Consider the following 14,236-nt stretch of genomic DNA (forward strand, 5'->3'; position numbering starts at 1 on the left):
GTCCCACTGACCTGAGAAATACAATAGAAAAACTGAAGTCATCATTCAGGAAAAAAATTATTAAATAAAATCAGCACCTAAATTGCTCCTGAGGAACCTGCTCTTGTAGACCCTGATTTAAGCAGAGATTCCGCCCAACCTCAAATATCCTGTGTGATTTTGGTGGGACTTTAAATAATTTTTCACATTGTTTTGAAGTTAACTGTAGTGAAACTTGCATTTATGTGCATTCTTGAAATGTAGCATTAGTGGGGAACTTGTTGAGAAAGCCATGGAGTAAAACCAAGAAATTTTTCAATTATATTTGATGCAACTCCAAGCCTGGTCTGGAAATTAATTTGTTTTTTTTTTTACAGATTTCTCTGCATGAGCTCCTTAAGTCCTCTATTTACCAGTGAGGCTGTTATGCTCATACTTGTTTTCTCCCTATCAAAACCACACACCTTCTTTATTTAATTTATTGCACCAATTGCTGAAATTGTGCAACTCCTGTGGATTCTTTCTAAAGCCTTCAGACAGATGACATCCAACAGGGAAAAAAAAAAAAAGCCAAAGGAAAAACACCCTTCTCACAGAGGAAGAACCTGAAGTCTTATACACCTGGCTTCCAATTTTTGGCAACAGCAAACCCCGCATTTGCTTATTCTAATATGCATCATTTTGATAGAAATTTGGAATGAGCCTCCTTGGTGTCCCAACACTGAGTTTCCAGAGGGAAATATTACCTGTAGTATCTTTAGCAAAAGAAGGCCTTTAAGAGGGATGAAATCTTAAGACATTGAGTGCTGGGGAGGGATGGAGGCTGAGGGAAAGGGAGCAGGGACATGGAGAAGGATTTAAAAAGGGAGAGGGAACCAGAGGGTGGTGGTTGGGTGGCCTGGGCATCAATGCACACGCAGCACTGGTGGTGTTTCTGCACCAAAGGATATCACCTGCCCCATCTTCTGCTCCACGTGTCCCATCCATCCCACATTTCAGTAAATTTGGGCAAAAAATGCCAAATGTCCAGAACACAAACCCTTCTGCAGCTCAGCTGGTGTTGAGGACAGTTTGGTTAGAGAAGAGACAAGAAGGAGATGACTCACAAAGATCTCCCCACTCCTCTGAAAGCTGTTAGAGTGACCATGAGGCAACAGCCTGTCCCTGAAGATAATCCAGTCCTAGAACTGGGACAAAGAACTGGGAATAACACTGGCAAGAGAACAGACAGGCTCTTCCTGGGGACAAAAGCCAGAACATGCTGATGCATGGCAAGAGGAAGAGGGATTTATTTTTATTATCCAAGCCAATCTGAATCACTGTAGAGGCAAGAGCTCAAAAATAAAGACCAGGCCCATGTCCTTTCTCGGTTTAATTGCAGTCACTCCAAGAGGATTTTGTTTGAACAAGGATGCCTGATGTTATGTCTACATTGAAAAGAAAAAAAAAGTTTCCATTTCAGTTTGGCCAAGGCCCATGAGCTAACCTGGGCTAAAATAGAGGTGAAAAGACTACGGGAACAGGACAGGGGTGGACTGGGTCACATCAAAGGTCCCCATGTGCTCAGGGAGGAACACCCAAGCATAGGAAGCTGTGACTAATTCCCACACCATATGCAGCCCTCAGAAACCCCCAGCTTTAGGAAGGTTTGAAGTCACAGGTCCCAACATGGACATATTTATGAGCCTCTCGTGGGCCAACCCTTCATGCAACAGCTGAGCCTCCACAATATCCCACAAAAGTGAGCTCCTGGGTTGGTGGATGGACTGTGGGACAAATTACTGCTCCTCAGCTGATTTAAACCTGCTGTGTGGGCACCCCAGCTCCTTCAGGTCAAAGTAAGAGCCCAGAGGTGATTTGGGTTTAGGTTGGGGCTGAATTAAAATTGCTGAATTTATTAAGAACCTATGTTGGTTTTCCTTCTTTCTCTTTATCCTTATTTTCATTAGAGTTAATTAATATGAATTGGTTAACTGGCACTAAAAACATATCTTTCTCTTGCTGCCTTAAATTAAACCAGAATCGGGATGTAGGCATGAACCAAGCCAAGGATCCAAACACACTCCAGGCTTAAGGAAAGCCCATGCTCCGATCTAAATTTTGTGCTTGAAATCAAGGAAAAAAATATTTCAGTTTGGTGAGAAGAGTTTCTTAGTCTACGGAATATTATTCTACCTCATTTTTATTTTATCTGAGCCTACCTGATTGCCATAAGGATGAATGATTGTTTTTCCCAAGGCTCCAATCCCAGTAGTATACAACCCTTCATTTTTCTTTCTTTTTCCTAAAGATTTTTGGCAAATAATTTCCATCTCTGGCTTCTCACACCCTATTTTGTATAGGAAGGCTCAGGACATGCCTGGCTGTACAAAGGGGTCACCCTCCAGGTTACTGATTAGGAAATAGTAGGGTTTGTCAACATCTGGCCCTGACAAACTTTTAAAATATAAATACAGATGGTTTTATTTAAAAGGCAAAGGGTCCAAATTCAGCTCAAGGATGAAGCTTGTTTTCTTTCCAATCTCTTTTTTTTCCCTGGATGTTTGGTACGTTGTGTTCCATCGCTATGAAGTGTAATCACATTTATATAATAAAACGTAATTAAGAAATGGAAGTATAAACTGGGAGTTCTTTCATTTTGCGACTTAATCGAGACATTTCTAGCCCAAATTGAGCAGAATTCGAATATGTCAGGTATTTCTGAGAGTAGATTCCTGCGATAAGAGGGAATACAAGGCCCAGTGAAGCAGAATAAAGAGAATAACCTCTCTAACTGCTACATCTGTGGACCAGAAAATTAATTCCCTTCATCCAGAGTTTGACTCTGCAGTGCTGCAGCTGAACCTCTCTTTGCATGAGCTCTGATCCTGTTTAATTGTACAGCACCTCAAGTGCAGATCCCATTTTAGCAGCTCTTGCCCAGGTAGAGATTTCTACCCCAGAAAATATAAATCCAAGCCTTTACAGTCCGTCTCCATAGCTTTCCTCCACATAAAAGTTCACAGACTGGCAACAAGGTGCTGAATTACCAAAGAAAACTGCACAGTAAATTCTGCTTAACAAGAACAAACTCCCAACCAAATCCTGCAATTCAGGCCAACATAATCCATGTGGATAACCCAACATATGGCTCCCAACAAACCCTGTGATCAGGCACCTGGACTTCAAGAAATCACCATCCTGTATCTCAGGCCTGACACTTTCAGTGACCTTTGGATGCTGCTGCTTTAAAAATACCATCTCATGCAGTCTTTGTGCCCCAGGGCTAATAACCCAATAAACCCACATCTTGTCATTGCTTCCTGTTTTGCTGAGGCTTCTCATCTCTCTCTCCTTGACAAAAGCAGAGGGATTCACTCTCTCTGTGGAGCCCTGTGTTAAGTAGAGCAAAACCAGGGGTTTGTTGGGAAGAGGAATGTAGGGGGAAGCACAGAACCAGCATTGTGAAGGCAAAAGGGCTGGGCTGAGAGCATCGTTTTTATCAAGAGAGGTGAAAAAATGTGGCATTCCTTAGCTAAGAGCTAGATAGTGCTCCTAGCAGGGCACCAGTGAGCCTGGAGCAGAGACAAAGTTTTGGAGATTTATATCCTAGGAATCTGGCTGTGACTCTGCGTGGTGTTCAGATCAGTAACAGGGGGAGTGTGGTGGAGACAAAACCCCTTTAAAATGAATCTGGAGCTAATTAAAACACTCTGCTCTGCTTTATCAGTTCAGAGCCAGGTCTTTGGGTAGACCCATAAGTCTGCTCTGGGTGGTGTTTGTGCTCAGGACTTAGACAAAGGAACAAGGAGAGAACTTTCAAAAGGCTGAGCTTGTGTTGCAGTAGGAAGGGTTTACAGGCCAAGATTAAATTCCAAATATTCTTGGAAAACTGCTGAAATGAAAATCATCAAATTGCACAAAGAAGAGCAAAGAAAGAAAGGGAAAACCAGGTGTGAGTGGGGGGGCTGGGAACAGGGGCTGGAGGGGATGTGAAGATTGGAAAGGTGATGGCAATAAACTCAAAGGGAGGCAGAAGAGAACAGCTGGGGAAAAAAATCCAAACCAATTTTGGAGAACACCATGCATGAACAAGAATTTTTTGTCTAACCTAGAAAAGCAGCAACAGGAGATGGGAAATGTGTGTTCACAGCTAAACACATAAAGATCATTATCTAGGAAAAGGCAGCCAGCAGCTCTCCAGGAATGCTCCAAGGAGCACATGAGACCTTTGGCATTATTTGCAACAAATACCTTGAACATGTCTTCAGATTTAAGGACTCTATGAACTCGCTGTTTGTTGGGATTTCTTTTTCCCTTCTTGGCGTGAAACAACCTGAAGGCAGCACTAAATATATATATATATATATAAAACAAATAAATATACAAATATATATGAACAACACGTCTTAGTCGTAGAAACCCTGGGAAAACTTCAATTTGGCACACAAACATGGTTGATTTTGCCACAAGGACTCTGTTTTCACCACAATTTTTGCACTAAGCCCATAAAAATGATGACACCTGAACCCCTGGGACCAGCAGGAGCAGTGAGTCACACGCTGAGCTTTCTGCCATCGACATGCAAGGCTGCTGTTATTGCAGAACATGAGGTCCAAATGCACCAAGCAGCACTAAACTACGCTTCACAATCAGACTTCTTTTAAAATATGGGTTTAATTTGCCTCAGGATTTTAAGACAATTAAAAGAAAAGGGGGAGGATCCAGCACCATTTACATCAACAGATGCCCACTGTCTTTTCCTTCACCTGCTGTCCTGTAGCACATCCTGCTACTGCCCTTGAGGAACACAGTGGCATTAGGGTGACCTTTGCACCCTCAGTAACTGAATGGCAGAAAATTAAATCACTGAGGCACAAGCTGAAATTCCCCCAAAGCCCCACCAGCGCCCTCAACAGCCTCCAGTGCATCCTTTGTGCAAGGCACAAATCTCACCCAAAACCACTCATTTTTGTCTCCTGCTCTGTTTGAGCTTTGTGGGAGCAAAATTCCTGCAGCACCTGCACTCCTGCAGTGCCAGGCAAACCCCGGGGGACATTCCAAGCTCTGCTGTCCTAAATAGGATGCAAATAATCAAGGTTTTACTCTGTGACGTATAACCACGCTGGGCAATGTTTCCTGGAGCAATCCATCCCATGATCCAGATGGGAGGGGCTGTAAGAGCTGACAGGGGCTGCAGCTAGAACATTACACTGGAGATTTAGGAAATATTCCTGAAGCTTTTATACTCCATGCGCAGCTGCAGCACGGAAGGCAAAACAGGATGTCGGCTGCACCGGTAGGAGAATGTCCTCTAATTGAAAAGATTTGGTTATTATTGTATGAGGAAATGATAAAATCTAGTGCAGAGCAGCGTTTGGTCAAGAAATGATATTGGGAAATAAATTCTACCAGGCTTAAGACAAAGAAACATTCAGGACAATGGGCTTATTCTCATTTCTCACAGCCTGTGGTGGATGGATCAGCTCTAACCTTCACGAGAATGATGTTTTGTGTGTGTTTGCTCTGTTCAGCTGCCAAGTGGGAAAAATACTTTCAAGCAAGATTTTCAAAGTTCCTCTGTCAGCACAGCTCTGCAGCCACACACTGAGCCCCAGCAGTGCCACCAGAGGCAGCTTTTCATCCAGCACCTCTGCTCTGAGGAGACGCCAGTGCAACACCACCAGAAATAGTCCCAGAGACACCCAAAAAAACCCCAAAATAAAAGCAAGAAGCTGCCTCAACATAAGACAACTCTCAGGGTCACCTCTGGTGATGTAACCTCAGAGAACTCTGGTTTTTATAGGAGGGACTGCATTCCAAAGACCTCTGAAGCAGCAGAGCATTGCCGGCTTGGGCTCCATCCCGAGTGACATTTCATGCTTTGCCACAGGTAACCCAAATATTTTGCAGACATTTCTCCACCAGTGAAAGAGAGAAAAAGGATAAAACTGCCACTAAATTGAGCTAATGATGTAAGGCTGATTAATGAGAGAGGTGAGGGTTGTACTGTTGGCCTGCTGGGAGGTCAGAGCCAGAGGGAGTTTGTTGATATACCTTCAAAAATAGGTGGAGCAGCCAGAACAGATGTGCTCCCATGGAAAACACAGTTATGGAGAGAGGTGGAGCTTTGCTGGGTCAGCCACACACGATGATTTGTCAACCACGGCCTGAAAAATGGCCATAGAGACACGTAATTAAACCCACACTTCTCTAATAAAGGCAGGACAGCTATAGGGTTTGGAGGGTGAGAAAGAGCAGCAATGTTGACACCTGGAGATATCAAATCCCACTTTTCAGAGGGGATGACAGGACCTGGAGGGATCTGTGGGATCCCTCCAAACCCTCTCTCTGACCCTTGGTGCTTCTCACACAGCCAAGCCCAACACCATAACCTCAGGGGTAGCTGCCCTCAGCACCAGTTTAGACTGGGTTAACCTCCTTGTTCCTCCCATAACACAGAACTTCCTTACCTCAATTAAGAGCTGACCTCCTTCTCCGGTCTTTCAGCCATCAATAGAAGATTTGTGGGGTCCCCAGGGATGTTTGTTGTTCTCCAGGGATGCAGAGGCAACCCAGATGCTCAGCAAGATTCTCTTGCTTCTCATTAGGTGCTTTAAGGTACCTATGATCTCATGGATCCCCATGGGAACAGCGAAAACAAACCCCAAACCCCAAATCCAGAGGTTTATGTAGAGACACAGGGTTTTCTCAAAGCATCAGCAGATTATATTTTTTTTTATTTTTACTCATTCTGAATTGTATATGTCATCTCCTGGATGTTTCTTCCTACATGGTGACAGCAGCAGAGGTCTCACACAAACAGCTTGTGTTTTCTAACACCATCAAGAGAACTGCAAAGAGAAAATTATCTGTCTGGGATATTTGAAAGCATTCCCTTTGCTCTGGTTTGCAAAAGGCCGGGCCAAATTTCTGCCAGAGAAAAATTCAGCAAATGGGAGGGATTTGAAGGAAACTTGAAACTGGCAGAACAGAGGAGGAAAATAAATTAAGGAGATTTATTTTAGCCTATTATTTCATTTCTTTAGTGTTATATTCGAGCATTATCTGATTATAGACACTGGTCATCTTTGCTAAAGCATTTAGCTGTTTATCTTTTCTGCTCTCCTTGCTGTGGTATTTCTCGCCAGAAAAGGGTTATGTATCAAATTCCCAACTTCCTACTCATTTCTTCATAAAAACCAGCTAATTGCATCACCTCTTCTCCCTGCCAAATGGAGATTGTCATTTTATTTGGCCTATTCCAGCTTGTTTTTTTCTAGAAATAATAATATTTTGGCTGTTTCTTTCTCGTTTGAGAAAGTAAACTTTGCAAAATGGCATCAAACTTCCCCAAACACGAGCTGATTTGGAGCTGAAAAGTGTTGCCTTCAGACCAGGGCATTTCTCCTGAGCCAGTGCAATCTTTACTCAGTGTTTGCCTGTGAAAAAGCACATGTTTAAATTTTGTCTGAGTCTCTTCAACTTGTGTTACCTCCAGTGCAGGGCTTCAATACTCAGATGAAGGGGTTGAGTGAAGTAAATGGAAATATTTGCTGGCTCAGCGGGTCTTACCTTGCAATTCCCATATGAACTGGGACAATCACATTCATCCTGTAGAGCAGGACACCCAAACTTGGTTAAAGGCTACCAGGCATAAATGCTGATTCATCCTCCCTGTGTCCATCCTTTTCTCTCCCAGCCCTCTTGGCTTATGAGCAAACCAGGGGCCATCTGATTCTCACCTCAGCAGCAGCATCCAAGTGTCTGAGCCCTGCTCCCAGGACAGGCTTCCTCCTGCAGAAAGATAAGGAAGAATAAGAGGAATGAAAACCCCACTCAGCATTTCCAGTGATACTGGAAATACCCACTTTCGGGACAAAGCCTTTTCGTTCTAACTCAGACATAGAGATTGAAAATGATCTGCTGCTGGGAGCTCAGCCTGGTTTTCTAAGGAAACAACAAATCAAACACTGCAAAAGCAATGAAGGTTGGCACTGGGGTCGTGTGGGTGTTTGGCTGCTTCTCTGTTATCCCCTCCGCCTCCCTGCTATTCCAACTTGAGCTGACTCCAACAATGTGACCCAGACTATCTGCCCTGGTAGCTCTTCCAAATTACATCCTGCCTGCAGATATCCTTAAATTCAGCTTGTACTGATTGGTGGTGTCCAGAAGCTGATTCTGAGTTGGAGGAGCCCAAGAGCTCTGGATTTCAGTGTGGTCAGTTCAGCTCCAGGGGCACCTCCAGCCTCCCGAGGGTCCCACTCCGGCTCCCACCTTGCAACCTCTTCCTGCTGCATGCTAAGAAGCAGATTTGGCCCAGAATTTTAAAGCAAAGCAAAGCAAAACCCTGTGCAGATGCCCAGAGTCAGGAAAAGCACAGATGGTTTGCCTTGGCCTGCTGAAATGTTGGCCATGTTGTTTAACTGTACCTTTGTACACCAGATTCCAAGAAGGAGAAAAAAAAGCAACTCTGTGCATTTTATTGCTGAGGTCAGGTTCCTGTCTCCCCAGTCCTGTTTCTCATTCTCTAATCAAACCATTCCTCTTAATACAACCAGTTCCCAAAAGTCTGCTTGCCATAAAGTGCTTTAACCTTAGAATCTTATTTACTATGACCTTAATTGAAGGGTTCATTCAAACTTAATCTATAAAATGTTTTGTGTAATCAGTCAAAAGCTCGACATCAACAGCAAGGCCTGGGCCCAGAAATCAGCTCTGCCAAGCCCAGCCACTCTCAAGGTGACCTCAAACTGGGTTGCACAAACACTCTCTGGAAGTCCAGAACGATACAGCACATTCAGAGAAAACCATCCCAGCCAGAGCAAGACCAAAAGCCTTTAGGGAGGATGTAAGGCCAACCTAGAATGAGATGGGTCTAGGCCATCTCACTTTGGACCTAATTGTTCAAGCTCTCTCATGGTGAAGTCAAGGAGGATCCCATGCCTGTGCCCAGCTTGGGAATTGGGACCAAGTACCTGGCATGCCCTCAGGAATCCTTCAGGGAAAAAGCACGGCCTGGGAAAAAAAGAGATTTTTGAGGTCATTCCATACTGTTGGGAGCAACAAAGCAGGAGAACAGAAACACCACGGCCTGGCCATTTGTTTCCAAGGAATGATCTTAATCCAGGCCACTGACTTGTGTCTGAAGGTTTGGTTAGTTATACAAGAGGCTTTTTGCTGAAATTAATAAGAAATAAATCGAGTGAAGTCTCTCCTGCAAGTGACTTTATGGGATTGCTATGGTTTTTACAGATCCCTTGCAGGTTCTCATACTGAAAGATATTCTACTCAGCACAAAGCCCTCAGCATCATGAACAGCCATGTCTTTATAGCCACAGCTTGGATTTCACATAGCTCTAAAAAACCAAAAGTAAAACCAACAACAAAACATAAAAAACCCCACATGCCCCAAACATGTTTTCTGGAAACATTTTGATTTGCAAATTATGTATGTACCCTAAAATGAGAAAAAGAGAAAAACCCTTGACCAAGAAGAGCTGCTTGCTGAAAGCATTACTTGTTTCTTATTTCAAAGGGAAAATTGAAAACATTTATGAAGGGTGTAGCTATTTACCAGTCCAGAGTGTTCTTACAAACAAAATAATAAAAAACATATCCTCTTTGCTGTTTTGTTGTTTAATATCTTCCAGCGTATCACAACATGGAGAGCAGAACAGAGGAGAAAATAGAGTGTATTTCCATAAAACCTTGCAACAGGAAAAAAGGATAAATGACAATTTTGTTTCAGCTTTAAATGCACTGAAAAAATGAGACAGGTGCAATTTTTCCATCAGAACACCTGAAGAAAGTCTCTCATGCAATTTACCTGCAATTCCAGTTGGGCACATCAGGAAAAGTGAAGAAATCTGAAGGCCAAGAGAAGAGCTGAGTTCATCCGATGGACAAAGGCACGTAGGAAATCCTTGAACTTCTTTGGCAACCTCTCCACAGAAATTCAGCTTGAGAAAACAGATTAACAGCAACAAAGTCAAGTTCACCGTTAAGTTGTTCTTATTAAACATTGTTCCTCGTTTTATTGACAACTGTGATGTTCGTCAAAATTGCTTTACTCACATTATTTTACCCACAGAGAGCCCTGAGACTATGAAAAATAATTCGAACAATATGAAAAATAACTCGAACACATCTCTGGCAGATGGGTTTCCAGCCGGGAAAGATGGGGAGGGTATTTGTTCTTATCCCTGGGGGGGACAGGCTGTGACAGTGCTTAAGAGGCTGAAGAAGTGGAGGAGCTGGTTTGTTTTAAAAAGGGACAGAACCAAAAGGCTCTCTATCCTTTCACATCTGTAGAACAGCTGAATTTGTCCTGTGCTTCATCCAGGCATTTGATCAGATTTTTGTCCATTGTAAACCAAGCAAGGGTCTAGAAATAACACTGCAGTAAGGGAGGAGTGATGCATTTGCTGACGCTGGCCTCTGGATACACCCTATACCTCAGAGGAGCAAGCAGGCACATCAAAGAAATGCCATGGGAAGTTTATTTCTGTTTCTAGGCCCACGTGATTCCCTGGGAGAAGGCAGCTCTGCCCGAATCCATGCAGTATTTCCAACTGGAACAGGAAACCACCCTCAGCAATGTCATAATTCACAGCTGAGACCTGCAAGCCCCTCCAAGAATTGTTCCGAAGCTTGGTCAGTGGTGGGCTTGTCCCCAGTCCAACTGCCCCTGAATTTGGGAATAGCTTGAGCATGTTTGACTTGCCCCATATCACTCTGTTGGTATCACCAGTGTGGGGCTTTGGAGGGCTGCAGCCAAGGTGTGAAGTAGGTCCAGCAGCAGCAGTGAGGTTGTGCCAATTTACACCCCCTCGGGTATTTCTGATGAGGGTTTACTGTGCCTGAAGAACTGAGTGTCCCATTCACACCCTGGGAAAGCCGTTTACAGTTTCAGCCTCCCAGACAACCCAGCCTGAGCCACATGCTCCCAGGTTACAAACCCAGCACAGAATATCAGTTTGCTTTCATTAGGGAAAAAGAAATTTCTGGGATGAAACTTTCCTCAAGATTCTCATTCATTTGGCCGAGAAGTTGGGTTACAAATTGTATTTCCCAGATACCCGGGACAAGATTCTCTGAGACATCAAAAGAGATTAAAAGATTTACCACAAGGCAGAGAAATTGTGTGTGTAAGGACATTCTTCTAAAATCAGGAGTACCCCAATATTCAGAGCACAATGCAAGGCCTGTCTCTCCTGCTGCTCAAATCCAGACCACGTAACATCAAAACTCAGGATGACACATCTACAGGGCAGGGTGGAGGGATTTTCTGTAAAGCAACAGAGCAACACAGAGTAACTGACCACTTCCCTGAGCACAGAAAAAGTGTTTCAAGTAATATGTGACTTTATTTTGTATTTAGATTGGCCATGCTCTCATTTTCCCACGAGAGAACTAAAACTTTCCAGAGGAAAAGTCAACTCCCAGCTTGAAATGCCACAAAATTCAGATGTCAGAAGTTCAACTTTCCCACCAAAAAAAGGTTTGATCAGAAAACGACCACACCTCAGACCAATATTGCTAAAGCAGGCACCAAAACCCGTCAAATGTCCTGGGCATCCCTGTTCCTGGCTACCCAAAGAAATACTGCAAGCTCTACTGTCCATGGACAAAAACCCAGTTACTTTCTCGGGGAGAATAAAGGCGAGAACAGAATTATGTTTATCTGCTCCATGATCAAAAGAGTGACCTGAGTTAATGAGCTTTTTGGAGAGGTGCCAGGCAAACTCATGTTCATTCCAAAAATAAACCTCAGATTGATGCAAGTGGACATTATGCCAAAGAGGACAAGATAGGGGTAAAGCAGAGTACAAGAGCAGCGAAGTGAAATGTGGAACTGTTTGTTGCTTGCATCCTTTGATGACTACAGATGGGAAATTTTAGTTGGAAATCATCCCCACAAGGAACTTCAGCGTCCAGCTGGTGGTTTGGGTGAATTGAAAGCAGTTGGATTTCTGAGTGGGCAACGCTGACTTCTCTCTTTCCCAAAGCCATGAGTCAGGCTGTGCACAGGGATCCAACATGAGCAAAAGCACAATGAAGGAAAATCCAGCAAGCTTCAACACGTGGCTGCCTTTCCTGTGGCTCAGGACGTGGCCACAGTTCCTTACTTTGGCTCCAAAAGCTCCTGGTTAAGGTTGGTTCCTCTGGGTGGACAAGGATGTGAGCAGCTCCTGCTTTTATTTGGATGAGGCACAAGCACTGGAAATCTTGACTCAGCCAAACGGGGCTGCAAACAATGCAATGACATCCCTGATGTTATTGGAAAGATGTTCCACATCTGCCTTCCCTGCTGCTGGAAGGGAACAGTTGGCCTTACTAATAAGGAGACGAGCAAACTTTCTTCTTCCCAGCCCTCCTGTCCAGAATCCATAACTCACTGACCTGGAGCAACACTGTCCTGCTGACAGGCATTTCTTGGTGGCTGATTTCACCTCCTGGCACACCATGAAGACCTTCACATCTGCTCTAGACACAGTCAAGAACTGCAGTAGCTCTGTTTTGTTCCCTTGAGCCTTTCTCGCTTTTCTGATATATATTTTACGAAAATGTGGTCTCTCCTCATGAAAGTTCATTTTATCCCCTCCTGCCTTGTTACCAGATACGCAGTACTGAGGAGTACATGTCCTTAAAGCACTAATTCTAAGCCCTGTCACAATGACAGCTTTGTGCACAACTGTTCCAGCTGGTGTGGGCAGAAGAGTGACTAAAAAGATAAGAGGATGCAACCCATCAGCCCCATCACTGTCATATCCCGTTCCCCAAAGTCAAGACTTACTTGGAAATGTCCTTCTCGCTTCTGCTGTGCATCACAGGCCTCATCTCACGATGCCTTGGTTCTGGATTTGGAATGGGAAACGCCTTTCCTGCCCCATAAATCCTGCTCCTGCCATAAAACAGGTCCAGACACCAAAAGCTCGTGTTACACCGTGGCATGAGGCTGCAGCAGAAGGTGTGACACCGTCCATCACCGCCGACTCAGCTGGCACTAATGGGGCTAAATGAGGGTGATTATGTTCGGAAAGAGGTGCTGCCGTGCCTGGAGGGCATCGTCTGTGCCAGACACTTCATTCAATAGTGACACCGCCCAGACATTGCTCCACATTAGCCCACCAACACTCTGCAGCGATTTCAACAATGGGCCTGAAGCAGAGCTCAATAAAATCAGGAAGGAAAAGAGCAGTGGGACACTTTCAGCTCAGTGAGTGGCTGTGACCAAGCGGTGCATCATGATTCGAGTCCACAGCGCAGTTTCCAGAGGAAGAATTACGCAGCTGTGGTTCCAGTCTTTGGGCTTCCTGTGACACATTTGCCTGTTTTTTAATTTCTGTGCAATATCCTTTAACAGATCGTGAGGACCACTCATGACCTTTAATTAGAAAATTGGTGAGCCAGTATTACAACCCGCTTCCCACAGCCCCATGGATTCCCACAGCAGCGTTGCCACACCTTTTTCTTAGTGCCAGAGGGGACAGCACAGCCAGCAGCAACAAGAGGCATGGTCTGATGCCATCTCCTGTCCTCTTCTGCCATGGTGGAAATCACTCGTCTGTAAACATATCCTCTCAAAGATGTCACCACTCCAGAAAATCTACATTTCCCTGCATGGCTGGTTTGGAGCCTCTGATTTGTGCAGAACTGAGGTTCGCATGCAAACTATGAGCAGACCTGCAATGACCAGCTCAGGCCCCTGTTAATGGTTCCATAAAGGAGATCCTGAGAGGGCTTTGTGAGCCTTTCTCTTCACAGGGGATCTGTATCCTTGCACCCTTTGCAAAACTCTCTTCCTGTCCAGTCAAAACAGATGTTGAAATCTAGAGTAATTCTCAGTACACTCATTAAAAAACAGTCTGTGGTTCATTTTTGCTTCCTCTTCCAATAATTTTCTTGTCTCCCTCCTCTCCCAGGAAAAACCTTCCCCACCATCAGTGTGAGGGGGTTCCCTGAGCTCAGTCTGTGCCCACAACTGCTGCCACCACTATCCCCTGTGAGCAGCACAGCCCTTTCCTGCCTTCTCTGCCACCAGGGAAGGAAGGGGAAACGAAAAGGGGGGGTGGTGTGCAAGTCCCAGGGGTCTCAGGTCTGCCTTTAATTAAAGATAGAGATCACAGAAGATAATGAGAAGGTACAGGAGAGCTCAGCTTAAAATGTGGCTTTGATGAGAAACTCACATCTGCCAAAATCACCATGCCCAGAGGGCTGGTGGGTCAGAGGTGTTGGTGGGAATAGGATTTCCCTCTGCTTTGCATGCCCCCAG

The 14,236-nt window shown here is 44.5% G+C and overlaps 1 long non-coding RNA gene across 1 annotated transcript; it reads right to left on the bottom strand.

Annotated features, from left to right (window-relative positions):
- Nucleotides 1-1,915: 1,915 nt before the first annotated feature.
- LOC108448369 lies at nt 1,916-10,365 on the bottom strand. The gene is made up of 4 exons (XR_001864270.1): nt 10,036-10,365; nt 9,788-9,920; nt 8,937-8,976; nt 1,916-7,755 (listed from the first exon to the last, which is right to left on the bottom strand). It is a non-coding gene; the product is annotated as an uncharacterized LOC108448369 (long non-coding RNA).
- Between the last annotated feature and the right edge of the window lie 3,871 nt (nt 10,366-14,236).

The sequence above is a fragment of the Corvus brachyrhynchos genome, unplaced genomic scaffold (genome assembly GCF_000691975.1).
Source record: "Corvus brachyrhynchos isolate BGI_N302 unplaced genomic scaffold, ASM69197v1 scaffold26, whole genome shotgun sequence".
Classification (NCBI taxonomy): domain Eukaryota; kingdom Metazoa; phylum Chordata; class Aves; order Passeriformes; family Corvidae; genus Corvus; species Corvus brachyrhynchos.